This window comes from Equus przewalskii, chromosome 10, assembly GCF_037783145.1.
Source record: "Equus przewalskii isolate Varuska chromosome 10, EquPr2, whole genome shotgun sequence".
In the NCBI taxonomy this organism is placed as follows: domain Eukaryota; kingdom Metazoa; phylum Chordata; class Mammalia; order Perissodactyla; family Equidae; genus Equus; species Equus przewalskii.
Window position 1 is genome coordinate 32,832,404 of NC_091840.1, and position 27,362 is coordinate 32,859,765.

At 42.4% G+C, this 27,362-nt stretch overlaps 1 protein-coding gene and 4 non-coding genes across 13 annotated transcripts in view; all 5 read right to left on the reverse strand.

Moving 5' to 3' along the window:
* Positions 1 to 27,362, reverse strand: part of TEX14 (testis expressed 14, intercellular bridge forming factor) — a 131,022-nt gene that overhangs the window by 93,274 nt on the left and 10,386 nt on the right. The window lies entirely within an intron of this gene.
* Positions 3,280 to 3,443, reverse strand: LOC139074209 (U1 spliceosomal RNA). Its single transcript, XR_011523747.1, has one exon. It is a non-coding gene; the product is annotated as a U1 spliceosomal RNA (small nuclear RNA).
* LOC139074261 (U1 spliceosomal RNA) lies at positions 9,313 to 9,476 on the reverse strand. Its single transcript, XR_011523797.1, has one exon. It is a non-coding gene; the product is annotated as a U1 spliceosomal RNA (small nuclear RNA).
* On the reverse strand, positions 14,968 to 15,131 carry LOC139074250 (U1 spliceosomal RNA). Its single transcript, XR_011523786.1, has one exon. It is a non-coding gene; the product is annotated as a U1 spliceosomal RNA (small nuclear RNA).
* On the reverse strand, positions 24,110 to 24,269 carry LOC139074220 (U1 spliceosomal RNA). The gene has a single exon (XR_011523758.1). It is a non-coding gene; the product is annotated as a U1 spliceosomal RNA (small nuclear RNA).

Sequence of the window (27,362 nt, forward strand, 5' to 3'; positions counted from 1 at the left end):
AATGTATAAAATGCGAACTGGAGTGTTTTAAGTTTCCTTTGGTATTTGTTAATATCCACATCAGTGACTACAAACAATATCCTAGTAATCCAAAAATATCACAATGTTCTTAAGCAAACAAAAGTGACTGAGAAAATATTGTTCATTTTAAATACACACTGAAGCTTTTATAGGAAGCTGTCATTCCTCCCCCGCTCCCTCATTCTGCCTCCCGTCTATTTCTAGGTACAAAACAGAGTGGCATATTTCCACTATGATTTACATGGCTGATTGGGGCTGGATTGTATTCACTCCTCCTAAATGTTGAAGCCCTAACCCCTAGTACCTCAGAATGTGACTGTATTTGGAGATAAGGCCTTTAAAGAGGTGATTCAGTTAAAATGAGGCTGATGGAATGGGGCCATAATCCAGTATGACTGGTGTCCATATAAGAAGAGGAAGAGATATCAGGGACAAGAGGGCAGCCGTCTGCAAGCCAAGGAGAAAGGCCTCAGAAGAACCTAACCCTGCTGGCACCTTGATCTTGGACTTCCAGCCTCCAGAACTCTGAGAAAATAAATTTCTGTAGTTTAAGCCACTCATTCTGGAGTATTTTGTTATGGCAGCCCTAGCAAACTAAAACACTAATAATAGCTAGTTATATCATATGAATAGGCATATGGTTTTGTTTAACTTAGTTTAATAAAGGCATGGGACAAGTTTCAATAATTACAAAAAAGAAAGTGGAAAATATTCCTCTTAAAAGGAGAGTCTATAGTTAGTCTCTCCGCTTCATTCATCCACTCGTTGGACTGCGCCTGCACTGAGGGCCTGCTAGTGTGTTATCCTTCCCCCACCTCTGACACTGGGCTGCTGGTGAAAGTCCCCAATATCTTCTTACACCTGGACAAATCCAATGTGCATTTTCAGGCTCTGTCATACTGAAATGTTCACCTGTATGTCACACTGCTGCTCTTTATATTTATGTTATTGTGGTAAAATACATATAATATGAAATTTACCGTTTGTTTGTTTGTTTGTTTTTGAGGCAGATTAGCCCTGAGCTAACATCTGCTGCCAATCCTCCTCTTTTTGCTGAGGAAGACCAGTCCTGAGCTAACATCCGCGCCCATCTTCCTCTACTTTATATGAGGGACGCCTACCACAGCATGGCTGGTCAAGTGGTGCCATGTCCACACCTGGGATCCAAACCAGTGAAATCCGGGCCGCCAAAGTGGAACGTGCGCACTTAACCGCTGCGCCACTGGGCTGGTCCCAGATGTACCCTTTTAAACATTTTTAAGTGTTCAGTTCAATGACACTGGGTATATTCACATTGTGCAACCATCACTTACCATCCATTTCTAGAACTTTTTTCTCATCTTCCCAAACTGAAACTCTATACCCATTAAACACTAATTCCCCATTTTCTCCTCCTCCCAGCCCCTGGCAACCACCATTCTACTTTCTGTCTCTATGAATTAGACTACTATAAGTACTTCCTGTAAGAGGAAACATACAGTATTTGTCCTTTTGTGACTGGCTATTTCACTATGTCCTCAAGGTTCATCCATGTTGTAGCATATGTCAGAATTTCCTTCCTTTTTAAGTCTGAATAATATTCCATTGTACTGAATATATATATTCAATACACACACACACAGATTCCATTTTGTTTATCCCTTCATCCATTGTTGGACACTTGGGTTGATTCCACCTCTGGCTATAATGCTGCTATGATCAACATGGGTGTACAAATATCTCTTCAAACCTGTTTTCAATTCCTTGGGGTATATATCCAGAAGTAGGATTGCTCGATGGTACGGTAATTCTATGTCTGATTTTTTGAGGAACTGCCATACTGTTTTCTATAGTGGCTGCACCATTTTTATATTCCCATGAGCACTGCACAAGGGTTCCAAATTTTTTAGATCCTCATCAACACTTATTTCCTGTTTCTTGATAACAGCCATCTTGATGGTTTTCAATCTCTTTAAAAGTATTTTTCGGGGCCAGCCCCATGGCCGAGTGGTTAAGTTCACGTGCTCTGCTTTGGCGGCCCAGGGTTTCACCAGTTTGGATCCTGGGCGCAGACCTAGCACCACTCATCAAGCCATGCTGAGGCAGCGTCCGACATGGCACAACCAGAAGGACCTACAACTAGAATCTACAACTATGTACTGGGGGACTTTGAGGAAGAAGATGAAAAGAAAAAAAAAAGTATTTTTATTTAATTGCATTTCGTGACATAAAATGTTCAAATAATACAGATAAATAAAACCCCCCAGACTGACTTGAGTTTCATGGGACGTTTTTTTCCCTAAAGTTCCAGAGCACATGCATCCCTGAGGACTTAAGTATGAATTGTGTTCATTATTTACATCCTAATATCCAGTCCCTGAGTATTTCTAAGTCTTACTTCCTTTATTCTTTTCCAGTCACCCTCAGAGCTTATTTAGACCTTATTCTGTTTTAAGAAACTAGCTTCTGGGGAGTACTGGGTCTTAAAATGTTAGCCAAGGTTCTCAACATTGGGGAAGCACTTTTCTAACAAGCTAGCTCCTGCAGCTACTTGATCCTGGTAGTTCCCCCTAGAGTTTTGACTCCAAGTACATTTCACTATTTTAAGATTCAGCAATTCTCCCTCTGTATAACCTCAGCCTCCCACAGCTAGAATAAAAATTAAACCAGCAAATTCATCTGCATGGATAAAATACAGAACTCTTTGAAAAAGAAAGATTAGGGGTTTAACTTCCTGCTCCTTATCACATAATTCTCAGTATTAGAAGATTGGACATCCTCACAAACAGAATAAAACAAGCCACCATGTAAAGTACCCTGCCCTCACTGCAAGAGGTCTCTGTGAACAATAGCTGAAACATTCCCGGAAAATGCAAAAGCACACACCCGGGCATCTGTTTATGAGCATATGACAGACACGTCAAGAAGCCACTTTTTTTTTTTAAAGACTTTATTTTTTTCCTTTTTCTCCCAAAGACCCCCAGTACATAGTTATGTATTTTTAGTTGTGGATCCTTCCAGTTGTGGCATGTGGGATGTTGCCTAAGCATGGCTGGACAAGCGCTGCCATCTCCATACCCAGAATTAGAACAGGGCAAACCCGAAGCAGAGCACACAAACTTAACCACTCAGCCATACGGCCAGCCCCAAGGTGTTAATTAATAGGCCAACCCCAAGGTCTTACCTCATAATGACCATGTTAGAAAGCCACTAAACCCCAAATAAAAGTTAGAGAAAGAAGAACATAAACAAGTAGTCTTCTTTTAAGACCAAGTTTGTCAGGGGAAAGCGCGAACGCAGTCCCCCACTACCACAAATTATGCAGTCGAGTTTCCCACATTTGGGGAAATCGCAGGGGTCAGCACATCCGGAGTGCAATGGGTGAGCCTCGCCCTGGGAAAACCACCTTCGTGATCATGGTATCTCCCCTGCCAGGTAAGTATGAGTTGCTCCCCTCGCCTGGCACCTCACCATCGTCTTCAACACACTATAAAGTCATGGTCAATTATATTCCGAGTTCTTTAGGCCTTAAGTTCGAAATTGAAGGGTTATTTATATGACAGAGATCAGGGTACATCCTTTTGGATATTCAGTGGAAAGTGTTCCCCATGAAGAACTCACTCCAACCGGCAGTCACCGTGTCTTTCATCTACATATCCCCGCCTCTTGTCATCACTGTCGTCACTCGACGTCATTCTGCTTCTCGGAGAAGCGGTGAATTCGCTCTAGCTAGCCCTCAGGACGATCTAAAAGACAATCATCCATAGGGGTATCTGGAAAGGCTTTAAACTTCCTTGCCTTTCCGGGCAGACGCAAAGGTTCTGGCGTGGACTTGTCAGGATGAGTCTGCATTCTGCGCGGCAGGGCAGGGCAGTGTAGGAGGCAGTGGAGAGCGGCCCGCAGAGGGGAAGGCAACACAGTGGTTACCCAGGTCTGAATCGCTGCTCCACTCTGGGACTAGGTCATACTCTCAGTCTGTCTCCATTTCCCCAAATCGTAAAGTTGGCAGTAATACTGCCTGCCTACCTACAAGGTTTCTGTGAGGGCTGAGTAAGAGAAAGGGGGCAAAATGTAGCCTTGATCCCCTCCACCCCTACCCAGGCCATTCCTCTCCTGGACAGGTGCCCCATGTAGCAGGGGACCCAAAGCCGGCTTCGCCAAGATTCAAATCTCTGCAGTTCTCCCCGCAAGGGAAGCAGCATCTGGCCTGGATTTGGTAACAAACCGAGTGCTCCTTCCTTCTTTTCAGACAACAAAAATAGATGACACCTTGTGTTTTCCTTTCTGCCCTTGATGGCTAGGTGCTCTGGGCAAAACAATTGCCTTTGCAGCAACTGTAATATCAAAGGCTTTGGTGATGTAGAGGCAAAACTTTACCTCCACCCTGTTAGGGTCTCTGGCTGGGCCTGAGAATTACATTGGCATAGACAGTTTAACAAGATAAAGGCATACAAATTTATTTAACGTAAGTTTACCTGACACAGGAGCCCTCATAAGAAAATGAACCAAACGAGTGGCAAACCCTAAATGCTTTTATACTAAGTTGAACAAAGAGAGGCAACTGTGGAAAAGTAATATATATGAGGAGGCTAAAGGTAGGTAAGAATTATTTTAACAAGGTCTGTCTGGACAGAATTCTCTCAGCTTTGACTGCCCCTCTCTGGGAATGTTTCTCTTCCCCTGGTATAAGGAAGACATCTTTCACATGAGAATTTGATCTCCCGCTTTCAGGAGGAAAAGAGGAGGTCAGAATGCTCTTCTAATACCTGCTGTTTTTCAAGTGCTTTTACCTCAAAATAATCCTGATGCCAAAGTGGCATATTTTGGAGTGGCATATTCTGGAAACCTTCAGTGGTATTCCCCTCTTAGTTAGCTTTTGTTTTTCTTTTTTTGAGGATCCAAACCAGTGAATCCCGGGCCGCTGAAGCAGAACATGCGCACTTAACCACTGCACCACTAGGCCGGCCCCATGGCATAATTTTTTAAAAAGCTTTGCTTTGTTTTATTTTTTTGGAGGATATTTTTAATTATTACCGTAGTGATAAATTTCCCTTGCAGATAATTAGGAAAAGACAGAAAAGTGTTTTTTAAAAATTAAAATAAACCATAATCCCACTACAAAATCACCAGTTAACAGTTTGCTGTTATATATAGTAAGTCCAATTCTTTGTGTATATATATTTCTAACGTATGTGTTCATATATATTTATGCTTTATAACATTTTTCATTCATTTTGCTATATACCGTCATAGATAATTTATATGATTAAAATTCTATTGCTTCCAGTTTGTTGCCACTATATATATAAATGCAATGAACAGCGTTGTAGATATATCCTTGTGAATAATGACGATTTCTTAGGGTAATTTCTAGTAGTTTTCCCTGTTATTTTAATATTTTAGTCATCTTAAGAAGTGCCTTAAGTGGGGGAGGAGAGGTGATATATGACAAATATTTTTAAATTCTTTAGAAATTACTTTTCCCCCATTTCTTTCATCTTTCAAAGCCCAGATGTCTAATTTCAGAGTTCATAATTTATTATAAGAAGAACTCCAGGGGCCAGCCTTGTGGCTGAGAGATTAAGTTAGTTCGCTCTGCTTCAGCAGCCCAGGGTTTTACCAGTTTGGATCCTGGGCACAGACCTAGCACCACTCACTAAACTATGCTGAGGCAGCATCCCATATAGCAGAGCCATAAGGACCTAGAACTGGAATATACAACTAAGGACTGCGGGGCTAGGGGGAGAAGAAGAAGAAAAAAAGATTGGCAACAGATGTTAGCTCAGGTGCCAATCTTTAAACAAACAAACAAAAATTCAAGTTTGTTAAGTAAGAATGAGAAGGAAGCCTAAATTGCATAATGTTGCATGCAAAAGAAGCAGCATATTAAATTGAATATATAGTATGATCAAAATTATTTCCAAAAAGGCAAAGTTTAAGAGACTTAAAGGAAACATACCAAGATGCAAACGAACTTAATTCCATTAGTGTTAATAGAGAACTATGGACTAATGCATTTTCCCCTAAATATTCTACATGATTATATTACTTCTAAATGAAAAAAATTTAACCCTAATTATATACATCTAGTGCCAAAACATGTTCATACCTTTTGACCTAGAAATTTGTTTTAATTTACCTATAGGAAGTAATTCTAGAGAAAGACAATGCCCAATGCACAAGGGTGTTCATCATAGATTTATTTGCAATTACAAAAGACCAGAATCACCCCTAAACCCTAGATAGCAAAGGAACAGGGAAATGGAGTATTAAGCAAACAGAATAGTAACAAAATAATTAACAACATGAAAAACATTTTTACTATATAAGGTTAAGAGGAAAAAAGGATATAAAATGGTATGTATACTACGCCTGCAATTTTGTAAAAATGTGTATCCTTAAGAAAAATTACTGGAAAGAAATGAACTAAAGTGATATGTTACCTGGTGAGATACAGGTTACAGACTTTCAATAACATTCTTACACTGTTTTTTCTTCATATTAAGGAGAACAAATCCTGGTTGAACCACCACAAGAAGTATTTAGCATAGTATTTAAATAGTTTTGAACACAAGCTTTAGCATCAGATAGACTTAGGTTCAAATTGTGATTTTAACATATTTTAGCTGTCTGTGCTTGAATTTACCCTCTAGGAACAATGTTAATTAGAAATAATTACACTGGGGCCGGCCCCGTGGCCGAGTGGTTAGGTTTGCGCGCTCCGCTGCCGGCGGCCCAGGGTTTCGCTGGTTCGGAACCCGGGTGCGGGCATGGCACCTCTCGTCAGGCCACGCTGAGGCGGTGTCGCACATGCCACAACTAGAGGACCCACAACTAAAATATACAACTATGTACTGGGGGGCTTTGGGGAGAAAAAGCAGGGAAAAAAAAAGAAATAATTATAGTGAATATATATATTCATACACACACACAGAATAAAACAATCAACTACAATGAGTAAGTAACTCAAAGGCCTAAAATAAGCTGAGATGGGGTAGTACAGCCCCTCCCTCAGTACAGTAAATATTTGGCGAGTTCCCGAATACCTGAGGAAGAGTGGCACTGGCACACCTACTGATATCGACCCTGATATCAGTTTCCCCACATTAAACCCAGCATATATGGGGTTAAAACCAAAACACTCATTCCCTGCTTACTCTCTGGCTTCCTAGCTCCAGAATCCACTATCCTCCATGGAGACAAACACCGTCAAGAACAAGCACCTGGATCATCTCTTCCCCACAAAGAGATACAGGCTGGTGGGAAAGCTCCGACCAGCAAGGCCATATACTCCCCCACCCCTACCTAAAACCCCAAATAAAAACCCTTCCTTTCAGCTTTTCGGGGAGTTTGGGATTTCAGTGTTAGCTTGCTCCTTGCTCAGCGCTGTGCAAAAATAAAATTCTTACTTTCTTCCACCACACCCGGTGTCAGAGACTGGCTTGCTGCGCAACGGGTGAGCGAACTCACTTCAGGTTCGGTATCACTACCAAGCTCTCTCAGATCATGGCTGTCCCTGCCAACTCAGATGTTCTGTCTCTACAGACATGCTCCTCAGTCCATGAGTCTCATCCCCACCTCTGAATTTCCACCCATTCATTGGCCTCATGGGGGTTATGTAGGGATTGACGCTCAGAAATATAATGAATGTGGCAGGTATACTCAGTAATTTTTAAAAGCCAACTTTTATATAAGTTCACAAAGAAGTGTGACTGTCAAGAAGTCTATGGCACCAACACAACTGAATCTAAACATCCACTACCAGGAAACTTTCTACAGACAACCTGGTTTGCAGAGAAATGAACTCATTCACTTCAGACACATTTGCCCTGGCCCTGCATTTCCCATCCACTGGGGCATATAAATTGCAATATAAACTACAGTCACTCTATTTGTACATTTGCTAAATATCCTCATCCACAAAGTGTGACCCAGCCCACCTCAATTATACAACGTCATTTCATTATTGAACTACCTTCTTAATTTCATCCCAGAAGATTTGATTTCACAGGAGGAAGGTAACACTTGGCTGTTTCCGTGGTATCCATGAATGCCAGGCTGGCCACAGCTCAGAGACCTCTAGGACTATCTGCGTCCCCCCGAGATTAGATTTCACAGGTACTCAAAGGCTGCTATGCTGAGGGAACTCTATTTCTGATAATCACATTGTCTACTCCAGTATTTTCAGCATTCACAAAGTATCCCTGAGTTTCTATGAGTGCTGCTAATGATAAAAAAAAAAAACCACCTGTTCGCAAGTCATAACTTATATGTATGTATACTTTTCACTTACTCACAGCGACTTAAACTTTTAAGGTGCCAGCTACTAGCCTAGGCACTGGAGATACTAAGAGTCATAACGCAGAGAGAGATTCTGCCTGCAATAAGAGCACAATCTGTAGAGAAACAGACTTGCCAGAACTATAGGAAGAGTGGTGAACGAATAAAAGGGGTAAGGACTAGGTTCAGTGAAGACCAGATTATGACTTTGAACGGTCCTACACGTTTTTGCCTTCATGGGCCTCTTCCTCCATGAAAAAATATATCAAAATTATATGACTGCACTGATAAAAAGATTACTATATTATATATGACATTTTCTTCCACCTAAAATATCACCTTTTTTCTTTCGATTTGAAAAGTGCCTTAGGCACCATGCCTACAGTTCCTACTGTTTAACTCCATCCTGGGTTCAGTGGCAGTTTGGGTGGATCTCAGGCAGTTTCAGGAGAGAAGTTGAATGTTCAAGTATGCATTTTCCAGGTTGAGGGAAGGCAGGGCATTCCAGAAAGAGCAAGCATGTGAGTTTACATAAGTAATACAGCAAGGTCTTCTGGAAACTTTTTCAAAACAAGGGAGAAGCGACGTCAACAGAAGAGAATGTGAGCAACATAACTATTTCAAAATTTTGAGTAGCCACATATAAAATGACAAAGAGTTGAAATTAACTTTAATAACATGTTTTACCATATCCCAACATATCCAAAATGTTACCACTGCAAAATGGAGCCAGTCCAAAAAAAAAAAGAGAGAGAGAGGTAACATTCCCTCTTTTCATACTAAACTTTCAAAATCCTTTAACAAGCCTGCCCTTGCAGTAGCTTGCGTCGCAGTACTTAAAACCTTCACTTCTCCAGCCCAGTGTGATTGATATATCTCCAGTAGCCAATAATTAACTACATACAGGCCCCACAAAGCTGGAAAAACAGTATGACACCAACTAGCGTTACGACACCAAAAACAAAGAAAGAACAAAAGAAAAAGAAGAAAGCCCACTAGAGTACAGACCTACTTTTAAAACACAAAGTAAGCCAGGGGAGAGCGCGAACGCAGTCCCCCACTACCACAAATTATGCAGTCGAGTTTCCCACATTTGGGGAAATCGCAGGGGTCAGCACATCCGGAGTGCAATGGATAAGCCTCGCCCTGGGAAAACCACCTTCGTGATCATGGTATCTCCCCTGCCAGGTAAGTATGAGTTGCACTCAGACCCTGGCACTACCCGTTACTGTGCACACCACTGTAAGGTTCAGGTTACTCCAAAATGACTCCAATTGGCCTTTATCTACATATAGCACCCCAAGACACAGATTTTCATACTATATCTTAGTATCGGTAATAGTAGATAATCATGCATATCCTTCCAGGGAACGCGGTTCCAAAACGCCCGGAGTCTTTCATCTACATACTCCACCTCTCGGCATTACGTCACTCGCAGCTGGTGGATCTGAGCGGGCAGCAGCGCTCCCCGAGGCCAAAGGCTGCGAAGCCTCGGGGCTGCTTTGGAAGATCGGTTCCTCCTCCCACTTGCCCCGACCTAAGTGACGCCTACAGGCTATTTTCCTGATAAAAATCCATCCCTCTCCCAATTTTTGGCGTGGCCGAAGGTCTTCGGATCTCATTGTGTGAAGTCCTCGTGAGCAAACTGACGCGAATGAGCCTTTAGTTGACAGCCAGCCTCACGCCTTCCCTGGACACCATGCTCCACACCAGCCTGGTACCATTTCCTCCTATTCCGAAAGGGGCTGGAGCAGGGAGTCGAATTGAGAATGTCGTGGCTACCTGCTAGCGGGGTGTGTTGCAAAGAGCGAGGGTTTTCTAATCCAAGATCTGGACTGCAATTCAGTGTTCACATTGCATGACTATGGATAAGCTTCTAAGCCTCTGCATCTGTTCCTCTGTTTGTACAGAATGGGGAGGAAGTCTCATCAGATGTCCCACCCACCTCAGGCCCCACTCCTGCCCCTGCCGGTGGTCTGTTAGCACCTAGCCCTGGGCTTCTGAGGATGGACAGATGTCCTCAGGGAATTCACAGGGTCCATTCTTACCTTTCCCCTCTGGATCTTTTCTTTCTCCTTATCTCTGAGAGTTTCACTTTTTTGCTAGATAAGTAATATATCTGAAAAGCCTGTTTTGTTGCTGTTCTGTTTCCCCAACATTTTACGTGTTTTGAACCAAGATAAGCTACTCTTGGCCTCCAGTCTACCTACTGCCAAAAAGGGGAGTCTGACCTTTCCATTTACTTGATCCTTCAGACTCTAGATGCCATTTTACTCCCTAGCCCCTCAGCCACCTCATCTTGCTCCCTTTACACTGCAGCAGAGCACATTTCCTCTATCTGATCCTAGATCCAACAATCATCCCCCCTACTCCCATTTTCCCCAGCACTGCTGGAGGAAGTTGTGACCCTCCTACTCCAAAGTCAAGAAAACTGTAACGACATCTTCATTGCTACTTGGTGCTCCTTTTACACATATCTTTTAAATCCCTCTACCCTGCTGTTTCAAATCTCCAGCTAAAGTAGTGGTTCTCAATGACCACGCTACCACTACCAGGGGTAGTTTTTTGTTGTTTGGTTTTTTGCTTGAGGAAGCTTCTCCTGAGCTAACATCTGTGCCAGTCTTCCTCTATGTTGTATGTGGGATGCTGCCTCAGCGTGCCTTTATGAGCGGTGCAGGTCCTCACCCGGGATCCGAACCGGCAAATCCCGGCTGCTAAAGCGGAGTGCTCGAACTTAACTACTATGCCACCGGGCCAGCCCGCCAAGGGGTAGTTTTGAACACTTGTGGGGACTTTTTCCTTGTGTAGTCATGCCAAGCACTTACATATTAAAATATTTTATTATAACATTTTATTTTTATTTCTCCCTTATATTACAGTTAGGACATTATATCATTTGTGGAAGAAGTATACGCAGCTTATATTTTCTATGAACATCTTCAGGATAGTAAAGGGAACTTCTATTTGTTATAAGACGACCTTGACAGAACTGAGAACCACAACCCTAATCCAATCACACCCATATATCCTTTTTACAGGAGTGAGAATAATTTAGCTGCTTCTTTATTTGAAAAGTACAATGAATTCCCCTTCCCATTAGCGTTTCTCAAAGTGCAAGCTATCACCAGCTGCATCAACATCATCTACTGAATCAGGATGTGTGCGGATGAGACCCGGGTGTGTGCACTTTTAAAACACACTCTCCAGGGAATTCTTACAACTCTGAAGTTTGAGAACCACTGGGCCCAGCCTCTCTGTTGTATCAAAGGAAGAGAGATTGGCTTTCTTATTAAACTTCTGATTCCAAGTAAGCCCCCAATTCCGGCCTCTCTGGCCTCAATCCCTTCCTCTGCCCTGGATTCAGCTCCTCTCCTTTCAAACATACACAGGCGCCCTTTACCCAGAAAAGAAACCTTTCTCAATTGCTTAGTACCCCTACATTATTGTTCTCTCGCTTTCCTTTCATTCACTTGGATCTTAGGGGTTAATTCCTTGGTTTAACATCACATTTGTGGAATAGCTCCTAGATGTCAAACACTGGTCTATGGCTTTACAGATTGACAAGAAGTTTTCACATATTGAGGTATATGGGGTACTTATTTGGTTTAAAGCTGATTTGGCTAGAACTAAAGAAGCCTGATTTACGGCTTATCAAACATATATGGTACATCTACTTTAACCATTAAAGTAAAGAATGTATTAAGCATTATCTTAAAGTAAAAGAATGCACTCTTTGAAGATATGGATGCATACTTCCTTTTCTAAGATGCCAGTATTGGGTAATTGGGTAATCAGTACTCCCGAAGGTAAGTTTCTTTTCCTGGATATCAGGTCATGTTGACCTGTTAATCTGCAACTGAATATCTCTTTGAAACTTTGATGAATATGTATCCTGGGCATGTCTAATGTATGTTCTTTATTCTAAAAAAGTATAAACCTGCACTGATTAACCATGCTTCTCTGGAAGGCTGTCTTTTTTTTTTTTTTTTTCTGAGGAAGATTAGCCCTGAGCCAACTGCTGCCAATCCTCCTCTTTTTGCTGAGGAAGACTGGCCCTGAGCTAACATCCGTGCCCATCTTCCTCTCCTTTATATGTGGGATGCCTACCATAGCATGGCTTGTCAAGCGGTGCCATGTCTGCACCCGGGATCCGAACCGGGGAACCCCAGGCCTCCAAAGCAGAACGTGCACACTTAACCACTGGGCCCCCGGGCCGGCCCCAAGAAAGGCTGTCTTCTTTTATGGAGACTGCCTTCCTGGATTGTAGTCCTCAGCCTGGTTCAAGTAAAATTCACCTTTTCTCTCTTATCTATAAAATGGTTATTTGCATTAACAAGATATTATCTCATTTAATTTTCACCAACGCCTTTTTAGGTCGGTACTATTACTATTATTCCCCATTTTAGAGATGAAGAAAATGAGGCACAAGACAGTTACCTAATTTCCTAAAACCACCCAGTTAGACAGCAGTAGAGCTGGTGAGTCCACACTCTTAACCTCTGCACTCAGTGGCTTACAGACTGATGTATAATCAAGCTGCATTACAGTCAGGGTCTATTAACCTGTGGAGAAAACACTGGGTTAGAAGAACTAAGAGAATTTTTCTGAGAGCAAAGCTGGGAAATCCTCCAGAGCATTTAAAGTCTCTCTGGCATCAGGGAACCTAAGAGAACAAAGGATTAGGACCCTCTCAATGTGATGCGGTCAATGCAACAAATGAAGGTATTCTCAATCCCAGGGACTACGGGGAGCTCCTAAGATGTACTGATTGTTTACTTTGTAAAATGGGTTATAAAAACAGTGTTGGGGCTCACAGCAGGCCGCTCCAAGATCTGCCACAGTGGCATATTGATTACTTTGAAGTTACTTGAGAAAACAGCTGGTGCAAAAAGGGCACTCTGACCCTCCTCTCTCTGTTCCCCCTGAAAGCACAGAATAAATCTCCTGTGCGAATTGTACCCTCTCTGCACGAAGAGATAGAGAGATATCCTTATCACCAGAGCTAGGGACTTCAGGGCCAAGAAGCCCATATAAACAAACTGATACCGACCCTGATAGCAGTTTCCCCACATTAAACCCAGCATATATGGGGTTAAAACCAAAACACTCATCCCCTGCTTATTCCCTGGCTTCCTGGCTCGGGAATCCACTATCCTCCATGGAGACAGAGACCGCCAAGGACAAGTACCTGGATTCATTATCTCCTCCCCTCAAAGAGATACAGGCTGGTGGGAAAGCTGCTGACCAGCAAGGTTACTGGCTCCCTCCTCTCATCAAGTAGTCTCAAGGCCAAAGACAGGCTGGTAGGAAAACTCCGACCAGCAAGGCCATATGCTCCCCCTCCCCTCCCTAAAACCCCAAATAAAAACCCTTCCTTTTAGCTTTTCAGGGAGTTTGGGATTTCAGCGTTAGCTGCCCTCTCTCCTTGCTCAGCACTGTGCAATAATAAAATTCCTACTTTCTTCCACCACACCCGGTGTCAGAGACTGGCTTGCTGCGCAACGGGTGAGTGAACTCACTTGAGGTTTGATATCAAAACCCTCTTACTTCTTTACTAATTTACTGCCTCAAGCCCAAATTCTGCTTAGATTCCTCACTAATTAAGCACCCAAGTCTAAGTTTCTTTGTCCTGTCAATTCCTCATATATTTATTGTTTCCTTGTCTAAAACATACAAAAGCTGCTTGCTTTGGTCATTTCTTCAGGCCCCATTTCTCTGAGACCTAAGTACAAATTAAACTGTTTTTTTCCCCTCCTGTAAATCTGTCTTATGTAGGTTTTTAATTCAACCAGCCAAAAGAACCTGGGAGGCAGGGGGAATTTCCTGCAGCCTGACAATAGCAACTGGTGGTTCCTGAGTAAGTCTGTTTCATCTTCAGCCTCAAACCGATCACCTTGGTCTTCATCACCATTCATTAGAAATTACTAATGTGGGGGCCGGCCCCGTGGCCAAGCGGTAAAGTTCTCACACTCTGTTTCGGGGCCCAGGGTTTCTCTGGTTCAGATCCTGGGCATGGACATGGCACCGCTCACCAAGCCATGCTGAGGCGGCGTACCACATGCCACAAACTAAAAGGACCCACAACTAAAATATGCAACTATGTACTTGGGGTATTTGGGACAAAAAGGAAAAAATAAAATCTTGAAAAACAAATTACTAATGTGGCCAACATGTATTATGCTTCTTTTCTTGCCATTTTCCCCAACTCTACCAAATGCAAAAAATGACTGAATTTTTTCAAAGGTCACTAATGACTACTGATTACGAAAGGGCACATTCTCTTGGACCCCTCAGCACCATCAGCAGCGACCTCTTCTTGGAAAACTTGACTACAATGGTCACCTCTGCTCTTTCCCCAGCTTCTTTCAAAGGTGTCCATTCTCCTCTCTTGCTCTAATAAGGGCAATTCTCCAAAGCCCAGTCTTTGATTGTTGTTTTTCTCAACTTGCATGCCGTTTCCCTAAAAATTTCAGCCACCTTGTTGATGCCAACTACGGTGCAAATATCAGCTAGGCTCCTGACCCAGAAATCCGACAACAAGCATAACAGACAAAGGTCAAAAATGCCGCTCCTTACTGAACTCACCCTAATAGCAACGATAAAAAAGCAGAAAATATACAACCCAAAGCACGCAAATTAACAAACTAGCCTAGTTAAAGATTAACTACCCTTATCAACACAAGTTATCAGGGGAAAGCGCGAACGCAGTCCCCCACTACCACAAATTATGCAGTCGAGTTTCCCACATTTGGGGAAATCGCAGGGGTCAGCACATCCAGAGTGCAATGGATAAGCCTCGCCCTGGGAAAACCACCTTCGTGATCATGGTATCTCCCCTGCCAGGTAAGTATGAGTTGCTCAGCGCGTCGGCATCCAGACCCTTGTACGCACAAGACTTTTTATATACGGTCACTAGAAGAGTCAGTACCCACAAGACGCACTTCAGTATCATTAGATATTCTAAGAAAAAGAAACCTCCATATCGTCTCTAATTTTTTTTCTGACATCTCCAGAATACTAGCATCTCTGAAGATCCAAGCATACATTGCCTCTGTTATTTGCATATCCACGCCTCTGCCCATGTGACATCACTTCCTTTTTCCTCTTTTTCCTCCCTATGTCTAGCTTAGAACACGCTTTAACCTTTGTCTGGGAAATATAGGATACAGCAGCTGTAAATAAAATGCTTTGGAGTTTTTCACACCTATTAAGGAAACTGAAGAGTCTGAGGTTCTTAAGCAACCAAAGACTCTTGCAGCTTCTCACAATGCTGTTTCAATATCCATTTTACCTGCCCAGCAACAATTCCTTCGTGCCTAGGCTACAACCCATTTTTAAAGGAAATAGCAACAAAATAGAAAAAATCTGGAAAAAACACAAAGTTGGAGGACTCATGCTTCTTGATTTCAAAACTTACTACAAAGCAACAGTAATAAAGACAGTAAGGTACGGGCTTAAAGACTAACACGTAGGGACCGGTCCAGTGGCACAGGGGTTAAGTTTGCACATTCTGCTTTAGTGGCCTGGGCTTTGCTGGCTCAGATCCCGGGTGCAGAACTACACACCACTTGTCAAGCCATGCTGTGGCAGGTGTCCCACGTACAAAGTAGAGGAAGATAGGCACAGATGTTAGCTCAGCACCAGGCTTCCTCAGCAAAAAGAGGAGGACTGGCAGCAGATGTTATTAGCTCAGGGCTAATCTTCCTCAAAAAAAAAAAAAAAAAGACAGACATGTAGATCAGTGGGACAGAATTGGAGAATCCAAATACAAACCCTCATACTGACCATCAACTGATTTTTGGCAAGGGTGCCAAAATAATTCAATGGAGGAAAGAACAGTCTTTTCAACAGTAATGCTGGGACAACCTACCTCACACTTCACACAAAAATTAACTTAAAATAGATCAAAGATCTAAACATAAGCCAACTATAAAACACTTACAAGAAAACACAGCCATAAATCTTCATGACTTTAGGTTACAGAATGGTTACATATGACATCAAAAGCACAAGTCAAAGACACCATCAAGAAAGTGAAAAGACAACACACAGAATGGGGGAAAATACTTGTAAATCATGTATCTAATAAGGAAGTTGTTTCCAGAATATATAAAGCATGATTACAACTCAATAAAAACACAAACAGCCTACTATGATATTTAAAAATGGGCAAGGGCCAGCCCAGTGGCATAGGGGTTAAGTGTGCATGCTCCACTTCAGCAGCCCAGGGTTTGCAGGTTCGGATCCCGGCATGGACCTGGCACCATTCATCATACCATGCTGTGGTGGCATCCCACATAAAGTAGAGGAAGATGGGCACAGATGTTAGCTCAGCAACAATCTTCCTCATAAAAAATAAAAATAAATTAAATTAAATAAAAATGGGCAAAAGATTTGAATAGATTTTTCTTCAAAGGAGGGATGCAAATAGCTAATAAGCACATGAAAAGGTGCTTAACATCATTAGTCATCAAGGAAATGCAAATCAAAAGCACCAGGAAATACTACTTCACACCCAGGAGGATGGCTAGAATTAAAATGACAGATAATAACAAGAGTTGATGAGGACGTGGAAAAACTGAAACCTTCATACACTACTGGTGGGAATGTAAAACGGTGCCACCACTTTGGAAAACAGTCTGGCAGTTTCTCAAAAACTTAAACACAGAATTAGCACATGACCCAGCAATTCCACTCGTAGGTATATACCCAAGAGCTATGAAAACATACATCCACACAAAAACTTGCACATGAATGACCATAGCAGCATTATTCATAATAGCCAAAAGGTGGAAACAACCCAAAGGTCTATCAACAGATGAATGAATAAACAAAGGGTATATCTACATAATGAAATACTATTTGGCCATAAAAGAGAATAAAGTACTGATACATGTTACAACATGGATGAACCTTAAAAATGTTATGCTAAATGAAAGATAGCAGTTGCAAAAGACCATGTATTATATGATTTTATTTATATGAAACAGGCAAATTCATAGAGACAAAAAGCTGATTAGTGGTTGCCGGGTTGGAGGAGATGGAGGAGCAGTTTGGGGGGGTGACTGCTAAAGGACACGGGTTTCTTTTGGGGATGATGAAAATGTTCTAAAATTGTGGTGATGACTGCAAAACTCAGTGACTGTACTAAAAACCAGTGAATTGTACCCTTTAAGTGGGTGGATTGTATGATACATGAATTATAACTCATTGAAGCTGTTACCACAAGAGAAAGAAAGAAAATAAATACAGCCTTTGGGAAACCAAGTATCAGGGAAAGCATGAACACAGTTCTCTGCCACACAAATCACACTGCCCCCTGCATCTGAAGATGTCCTGGGTCACCACTAGCTGGGGATGACAACTAGTTGAGCCTCACCTTTCACCAGCTAGGGGACGAGAGTCACTTTCCTGACCCTCGCTTTTCCTGGTCCTCATCCACCCTTCTACTCATGCTCTGGAGGTTCTCCGCCCTCAAAGGGCTAACTGATTTTTCTCCACTTCAGCTAGAGGAATCTAACTCAATAAAACAGAGCACAGTGACAGCATTCCGGAAAACGACATAGATGTTGAGGGCTACGAGAGAGTCTTCAGGTGCTACAAAAGTAGGACGCTTTTGTTTTCAAGTTTTACTACTGATGACGACACTGCCCACAGGTCTCCAAAGAGCTGGCCCAAGCAGGGAACCGACGTGGGCGGTAAGATAGAGGACTGATTACAAAGAGGAGAGGCTAGCCACAACTAGAAGGACCTGCAACTAAGATATACAACTATGTACCAGGGGGGATTTGGGGAGATAAAGCAGAAAAAAAAGAAAGATTGGCAACAGTTGTTAGCTCAGGTGCCAATCTTTAAAAAAAAAAAAGAGGAGAGGCTGGTTTTCTCTTCAAATGTACCATAAGCTATCCTTCCCAAAGACTGCTATTCTCTTCCAGCTTTTCAGGTTGTTTTTTGCTCCCAACATTTTAGAATTTCTCTACAGGAAGCACTCAGGATAGCTTTTTGCTTTTAATAGTAACACCTCAGCTTTGTAACTCATAAGATTCGGCTCCAGGCAATAAATGGGTGAATTGTATGGTATATGAATTATACCTCAATAAAGGTGTTACCAAAAAATTAACATATATGTTTGTATTTACATACATATATATAAAACCACCTTCAAAGGGACACAGGAGACTACAATTGAGGATCCACATCTTTCTATTACAGTCTGTTGTGCCATATAATGTGTCCCCCACCCCCCTCCCCAAATAGACTCCTGATTGTGACAAGGACTATGTCCACTAGTATCTGCATTCCCCTCATCCACCATGAAGCTTTGTACACAGTAAGTACCTCAAGCATGCTGGCTGAGGTGAATGAACTGGGTATCAAACCTAGGAGGCACTTCCAAAAAGATTTTCTTAACCTGATCTGACCAATGGCTGTAGGACTAATATTCATGCATTGCCTTCTGAAATGACATTTTGAATGGATTAGTCTTGGGTTCTGATATAGTTGTTTGAAAAAGGGGGAATAAAAAAAGCATACAGAACGAGGTTTCCATACTGTAGCAAAGTTAAACATGTATTCCCAATAACACAAGCTCATTCCACCATGACTCAGAGAAAAAGTCTCCACATACCCTAGCCTCTCTATTCTTTTTGTGAAGCTTTTTATATTAGACATGGGCCAACACCTGCCTCAATCTCTGGAGCCTGGAGTCACTTCTTTTTTTTTTTCTTTTAATTTTTAAAAGTTTTTTCTCCCCAAAGCCTCCTGGTACATAGTTGTGTATTTTTAGTTGTGGGTCCTTCTAGTTGTGGCATGTGGGATGCCACCTCCACATGGCTTGATGAGGGGTGCCATGTCCATGCCCAGGATCCGAACTGACGAAACCCTGGACCCCAAAGTGGAGTGCGCGAACTTAACCACTGGGTCACCCGGTCAGCCCCCTGGAGTCATTTCTTTATCACTGCTAGTCTGTGGAGCCAAGAAGATTGACTCCAAGGTGAAAAGTAACTATCGGAACTACTAAGATAGCAGTAATACCCTGGTAAAATCACTAGGGAGTTGTATCAGAAGTTGGTCTGGTTTCTGTGAGTCAGTTTTAGGACACAGTAACACCCGTGGGTGACCTTGAGAGCAGCCTAGACAGTGCCGATATTGCTGTCTCGCCGTCTCTCTGTCTGGCATTCAGAGTTACCTCACCCACTAGGCTGTGGTCCTCTAGAGTAGGGTTTTCCTTATTTCTTTTAAAATAGTTGAGATATAAGTCAGAGGGAGAAAGTCAAATACCGTATGATTTCACTCAGAAGTAGAAGATAATAACAACGACAAACAAACACACAGCAATGGAGACTGGATTGGTGGTGACCATAGCGGAAGGGGTAGGGGGAGAAGGGGTGATTAAGCTTACATGTGAGGTGACGGACTATAGTTTTCGGGTGGTGAACGTGATGTAATCAACACAGAATTCGAAATATATTACGATGTACATCTAAAGCTATATAATGTTATAATCCAATGTTATGGCAATAAAAAAATAAATAATAAAATAGTTGAGATAATACAACATATACTTACTGCATATATTATTTTATCAATTAACTTTATTCTCTCTCATTAAAAACATAGGAAACATAATTTTATGTTATTTTATTTTTTTTAAGATTTTATTTTTTTCCTTTTTCTCCCCAAAGCCCCCAGGTACATAGTTGTATATTCTTAGTTGTGGGTCCTTCTAGTTGTGGCATGTGGGACGCCGCCTCAGCGTGGCTCCACGAGCGGTGCCATGTCCTCGCCCAGGATTCGAACCGATGAAACCCTGGGTCACCTGCAGCAGAGCATGCGAACTTAACCACTCAGGCACAGGGCCAGCCCTGGAAGCATAATTTTAAATTTATGCATGATAGTCCATTTTAAGGATGGCCCATAATTCATATAATCATCCCCCTATTGCTGGACATTTAGGTTGATTCAATTTTTCACTACTGTAAATAATTCTCGGTTCTGTGTAGAGATGGTGTATTGAAAACCTATAAATTTCACTCTCTCCCAAAACCTCACAAAAACTGTAGTAAAGCAATTTCTAAAAAGGCAACAATTCCCAAGAATGGAGAGGACAGAGGGGACAGCAACAACATAATTTTGACAGTTATAAATGATAAATGACTCAACTAGACCTGGGATACTAAAATTTTAAACTAGTTCTGGGGAAAACTAAAAAGTAACCCAACAGACACTGCAAAATCCTCAAAAAACCCCAGATTTAACAGTACCAGAACCTCTAGAACCAGGTGAAATGAGGGGAATACTAAGAAACCAGGTTGATGGAAAGCTATTTCAGAAGAGATGTCCAAACCCCTGTCTCCCCGCACTGCTGGGGAACTACTCACCCTGGCACTATCTAGAGTGGTGAGAAAGACTGGAGGAGGGTACAACTGAGACGCTCTGGAGAAGACCCTAAGTGCAGACGAAAGCATAAACATTTACTGAAAAGAGGACATACATACGCATTCCAAAGGCTGAACTCAGCACTGAGACCTCCTCCCTCTAGCCTCCATTTGGTTTCCAGAACACTGGCAAACAAGCCCTAACCTTCCAGGATACTGGAAGTTTCCTCTGAGGAATGTGAAGACCCTGAAGAAAGTCCCAAAGATGTTGACATGGGCTTCCTCTACAAAGACTGAGGCATATGAATCCGCAGGCAAGCAGAAAGGGGGTCACTTCACCTCGGCCCTCAGGGCTTCCAATCATCTCCCTGCTTGTTAATACAAGGAAGACAATCAAGGACTACTGAACCACCAAGGATGACCAGACACCTGACAAAGCCTCTAACATGAAAGACAGTAGCTAAATCAACTAACCAAAAGACAATTTGGAGGGGGGCTGGCCCCGTGGCCGAGCAGTTAAGTTCGCGCGCTCCGCTGCAGGCGGCCCAGTGTTTCGTTGGTTCAAATCTTGGGCGCGGACAGGACACTGCTCATCAGACCACGCTGAGGCAGCGTCCCACATGCCACAACTAGAAGGACCCACAACAAAGAATATACAGTTATGTACCGGGGGCTTTGGGGAGAAAAAGGAAAAAAAAAAAGACAATTTGGAGGAAAATGACTATGCGAAGGGAAGAAAACTAAAAAAAGAAAACAAAAACTATCATTAAAATCCTCAGAGAGATAAGAGAAGACCTTGCATCTGAAAAACAAGTACTACAAGAAGCTATACAAAACAGAAACCAAGAACAAAAAAAGAGGTCTTAGTGATATAATTGTAGAGAGAAAAAACTGAATACATGGGTTGAGCAAAAAAGACAGATGGAAAACAGAATTTTTTTTTTTCATTAGAGAACTATTGTAGGAGTTCTAATATCCAAATATGGAGAGTTATAGAAAAACTAAAAACTAAGAAGAAGGAATCATCAATGAAATAATACAAGAGAATTTCCCACCATGGAAGGTTTTCTGGTTGAAAGGGCCCTCCCCAAGCACCCCATACAATGAAGGGGTATAAGAAGCACTAAGGCACATCGTTAGGAAACTACAGAACAATGAAAATAAAGAGATGATTCTTCAACTTTTCTGAGAATGAAACATCTGTCACATGTCACATAAAAAGGATCAGGAATCAGAAAGACTTCTCAATAGCCTCTGGAGGCTGGAAGTCAACAAAGCAATGCCTTTGAAGTTGTGAAGGAAAACTTAACTCCAACCTTAGAATCTGATACTCATTTAAACTATCACACTCACACAGTAAGCTGAAAAAGCAATGGGTGTAGACAGAAGAAAAACAGAAGTAGATATGTCTCCAGAAAGAGTATCTTCAGGAAAACAAAAACCATTTAAACTAATAAGATCACCTGACAAGACTAACCTTGTAGAAAACAGGAGGCTATTGGAAGATGTGGGAAGAATTAGGAATGCATGAAAGAAAAATAACCAAGTGAAAAAAGGTAAAACTAAACAGAGGGAAAATAAAACTAACCAAAGGAAAAACAAAACTAAAGGAAAGTTAATGACATTCAGTGACCATGCTCTGCTGTGAATAATGTCTGAATATAAACACTGAATGTTCAAATAAACGTTGAATTTGATTTAACCAAATGGTTTTTAAACTATATTAGAAAAAGAGAGAAGAGACGGTGGTGCAAGAGAGCTAAATCCTCATTTACCATTTATCGAAAATAGACAACGTCAAAAATGAACGAATCAAAGGATAATATAATACATATTCATTTATAAACACGGAGGTTTGTAAATGTCAGACAAATCAAATTTTCGTTGTTTTAGAGTGGAAAGTGTCTCCATCTGAAGAGGACCTGGAAATGGGAAGAGGTGGGCAAAGAACTCGGCTTGTAGCCTAAAAAAATTATGTAACTTTTTAAATGAAGTGTACGTGTTACTTTGATATAAACTTAAAAAGCATGTTGCAAAATATCTGCACTTTGTCTCCCTCATCATTGAGTTTTAAACAAAGTCCCAGAAATAGTACTCAGGTGACTATTTTTTTTGAGGAAGATTAGCCCTGCCGCCAATCCTCCTCTTTTTTTTCGCTGAGGAAGACTGGCCCTGAGCTAACATCCATGCCCATCTTCTTCTACTTTATACGTGGGGTGCCTGCCACAGCATGGTTTGATAAGCAGTGTGTAGGTCCACACCCGGGATCCGAACTGGTGAACCCCCAGGCTGCCGAAGTGGAGTGTGCAAACTTAACTGCTGCGCCACCAAGCCAGGCCCTCAGGTGACTATTGTTAATCATCAGGTGAGTATTTAAATTTATAAGCCAAGTATATGCCAGGCCCCTTGAGACACTGTAAACCTGGTCAGATTGCTGAGGGTCAGGAGAGACTGGAAGTATAGATAGACAAAGATTATTTTTAGGAAGCAGCAGCAGGAACTGCTTCTCCAAGACAGGTGAGCACGAGTGTGGAAGTCACTGAAAATCCTCAGAATAGTAGATTTGGGAATTAGGAAGGACCAGAACATACCATACCATGAAACTGAAACACAATCAGCAGCACAAAAAGGAGGAATAGTCGCCTGCAGATACAGTCCACTTGCCACCACTAAGTTCTCCAAGACACTGCTAAGAGGCCTTTAGAAACACCCTGACACAATCCAGGTGTAGCATCCAATAATAAAGGAGAGCCAAATTTGTTCAACTTAACTGTCTGAAGTAGAAAGGATTAACAGAAGACTGTAGCCTCCTAAAACAGGTTCAAACGTCCCAAATTGGCTGCAGTGAAGAGAAAAATAGCTGTTTAAGAGGGTAATATATCCTGGTTATTTCTTTTCTTTTCTTTTTTTTTTTTTGAGGAAGATTAGCCCTGAGCTAACTGCTGCCAATCCTCCTCTTTTTGCTGAGGAAGGCTGGCCCTGAACTAACATCCATGCCCATCTTCCTCTACTTTATACATGGGACGCCTACCACAGCATGGTGTGCCAAGCAGTGCCATGTCCACACCCAGGATCCGAACCGGCAAACCCCGCTGAAGCAGAACATGCGCACTTAACCGCTGTGCCACCGGGCCGGCCCCAATCCTAGTTATTTCAACGCCCTCAAGAGTCCAGATTTCCAAATGACCTAGAGAACAACAAACCAGCCAGAAATAAACCTTAATCCTTCTTTTCACCAGAGATAAAATCAGGAGAAACAGCGATAAGGATAGCATTTATTCTATCGCTACAAATTAGGTGGTCCAGGCTTGAGAAAAACAGAGTAAAAATACAGTTGAGAGTTCAGAGCATCCCTGTGGCCGGAACTTAACATCAGCCTGGGAAACCAGGTCACCGCCTACCCTTCAACAAACCTTAAGACCTTCCCAAACTTTTAGTCGAAACACAAAAGTCAGGGCAGAGCAGAAGGCAGTCTCCCACTACCAAATCATGCAGTCCAGCTTCCCACATTTAGGGAAATCACAGGGATCAGGATATCCAGAATACAATAAATAAGCTTTGCCCTGAGAAAAATCATCTTCATGATCACAATATCTCCCCTGTGACAAGTATGAGATTTTAAGGCCCGTGGCCTTCATAGCCCAGGGTACATACCACCATTTAGGTAGGCTTCTAATGTAAACTTTCACCTAAAAGTTCCATAACGTGGCATAAAATTAAATCAAACATCCTGAACTCTTGAGAGGACTGGTAGTCTGAAAGTTCCCCAAACCACATGTTGAAAGACACAAGGGTGGGAGAAGCGACCTGTCCCAGTTTGCACCAGAATTCTTTTTAAACTTTTTTTTTCCTTTTTGAGGAAGATTAGCCCTCAGCTAACTACTGCCAGTCCTCCTCTTTCTGCTGAGGAAGCCTGGCCCTGAGCTAACATCCGTGCCCATCTTCCTCTACTTTATATGTGGGATGCCTACCGCAGTATGGCGTGCCAAGCGGTGCCATGTCCGCACCCGGGATCCGGAAACAGCAAACCCGGGGTTGCTGAGAAGTGGAACGTGTGAACTTAACCGCTGCGCCACTGGGCCGGCCCCCAGAATTCTTTTCTTAAAGATTCTATTTTTCCCTTTTCTCCCCAAAGCCCCCTGGTACATAGCTGTATATTTTAGTTGTGGGTCCTTCTAGTTGTGGCATGTGGGACGTTGCCTCAGCATGGCCTGATGAGCGGTGCCATGTCTGCACCCAGGATCCAAACCGGGGAAACCCTGGGCCACCTGAAGTGGAGCGCGTAAACTTAACCACTCGGCCTCTGGCCGGCCCCTGCACCAGAATTCTTCATCTACATATCACACACCTCCACGATGATGTCTTGCGCTATGCCCGGAAACTGCCTTTCCTCTGGCTTTGGAAAAGAAAACGCGGCCTGTGAGGAGCCTATTAGCATGTGATAACTCAGATTCTGTTTTGCGGCCTGCTAGAAACTATAGACTTTTCTTTCATAAGTGTTGAAATCAGATGCATAGCTTCTGAGTGTGAATCACAGGTAACTGTAATAATAACAAAAACAATAACAATGATAATAATAGTAGTAACACATGTAATACGTACTATATGGCAGGCACTGTTCTAAGCCTTTTACAAATGATAACCAATTTAATTTTCATAACTCCCCTATGAGGTAGGTACTATTGTTATCTCCATCTTTACAGATGTGGAAACTGAGGCACGGAAAGGTTAAGTAAATTTCAGTGTCACACTGTATTTGTGGATTCCAGCCCAATTCCACTTGATGAATGCATCCTCAAACACTTAGACTGACCTGCCTATCTCTCTCTCTCTTTCTTGCTTTCAATCATTCAACAAACATTTGCCATATTCCCACTGTTGGGGCTATATGGGTGGTAGGATGTATAAGACTCAATCCTGACTCCAAAGAACCCAGAGGCTAGGAGGAAGATAAGGCAAATTAAAGTGAAAAAACTGTGAAATTTTCCCTGACTTTCCTCCTTACCTCTCATCTCAAGTCAGAATTCCCAGCCACTAGCCTGTAATGGTTCCTTGAAGCAGGGGGCTTCAGCCAAGGATGGCTCCTTCCCAATCCTGGCTGCTCTACAGAAATAAGAGATTACTTTTTCAGAGGGAATTGGGGCAGGCTCCCTGGAAGGGATGACATTTGAGACAAGTTCTGAGTGGGGAGATGTAATATGACAGTATTTACGAAGGGAGAGTAAAAGATCTGCAAAGAAATACCAGATAAACAGATGGGGTAGGAGGTTAAGGGAGGGTTATTTACGTGTGCTATTTATCAAGAAACCTATTTATGTGTTATTAAAATAAATGTTCAGGAATGAAATAAAAGGGGGGTAGGATCTGGTTATGCAAAGATGGGCAAGGCAGGCCATGAGGAATCTGTCCTACCTAAATACAGCACATGTTGTTCCTAGAGCTGGGAGGTGAGAGGTACCTGTTCGTGGAGAACAGGCTCGAAAGGAACGTTAAGGTGTGATAGTAAGGAACTCTGAATGCTAGATTTCCCAGCTTAGGCTTTGGTTGTTACACAACGGAGTCTTTTGAAGGATTCTGAGCAGGAAAATTAGAGGTTATAGAAAAATTAATCTGCCCACGGTACTAAGGACAGTTTGAGAGAGAAAGGAAACAAAGAGCTATCAGTTAGGAGATTAACCAAGAGAAAGGGGGAGAAAGAGCCCTGTGGAAGCCCGTAAATGTGGCCAAAAAGATGGGTCAAAGTCAGGGCACTACACTTAGAAGGGCTCCACATCTGGTTTAATACTCTGCTATCAACATTGTGAAATTCTTGATAATTTTTAATAGGGAGCTCTCATTTCCATTTTACATCAGGCCCACAAATTACCCAGCCATGGGAGGAAAGATGATGAAGTGCATTTTGGATACATGGAGCAAGAGCACTAATTAAGAAGAAGAAAACAACCAGGGCCAGCCCGGTGGTGCAGCCGTTAAGTTTGCACGTTCTGCTTCTCAGTGGCCCATGATTCGCCTGTTCAGATCCCGGGTGCGGACATGGCGCTGCTTGGCAAAAGCCATGCTATGGTAGGCGTCCCACATATAAAGTAGAGGAAGATGGGCACGGATGTTAGCTCAGGGCCAGTCTTCCTCAGCAAAAAGAGGAGCATTGGCAGCAGTTAGTGCAGGGCTAATCTTCCTCAAAAAAACCAAAACCAAAACAAACGAAAAAAATCAATACCATTTACAAGTGGTAAATACTTCACATTTTCCTGCCACTCACATTTCTCCCTGCTCTACATAATCTATAACATCAATAAATTAATTCTTTTTATAAGTGGAAGGAGTAAAATCATAACATTTTCTTTTAAAACCCCAAAGCCTTGCTACTATCTCCATTTTTCCAAACAAGGAGTCAACAAATAATAAAGGTGCATGACTTAAAGTTACCAAGGGAACAGACTGAATAATTAGAAATTGTTGCATAAATATAATAAAAGGATAGAAGGGGCTGGTCCGGTGGCGCAGTGGTTAAGTCTGCATGTTTCGCTTCAGCGGCCCAGGGTTCGTCGTTCGGATCTCTGGTGCGGACATGGCACCGCTTGACAAGCCATGCTGTGGTAGGCGTCCCACATATAAAGTAGAGGAAGATGGGCATGGATGTTAGCTCAGGGCCAGTCTTCCTCAGCAAAAAGAGGAGGATTGGCAGCAGATGTTAGCTCAGGGTTA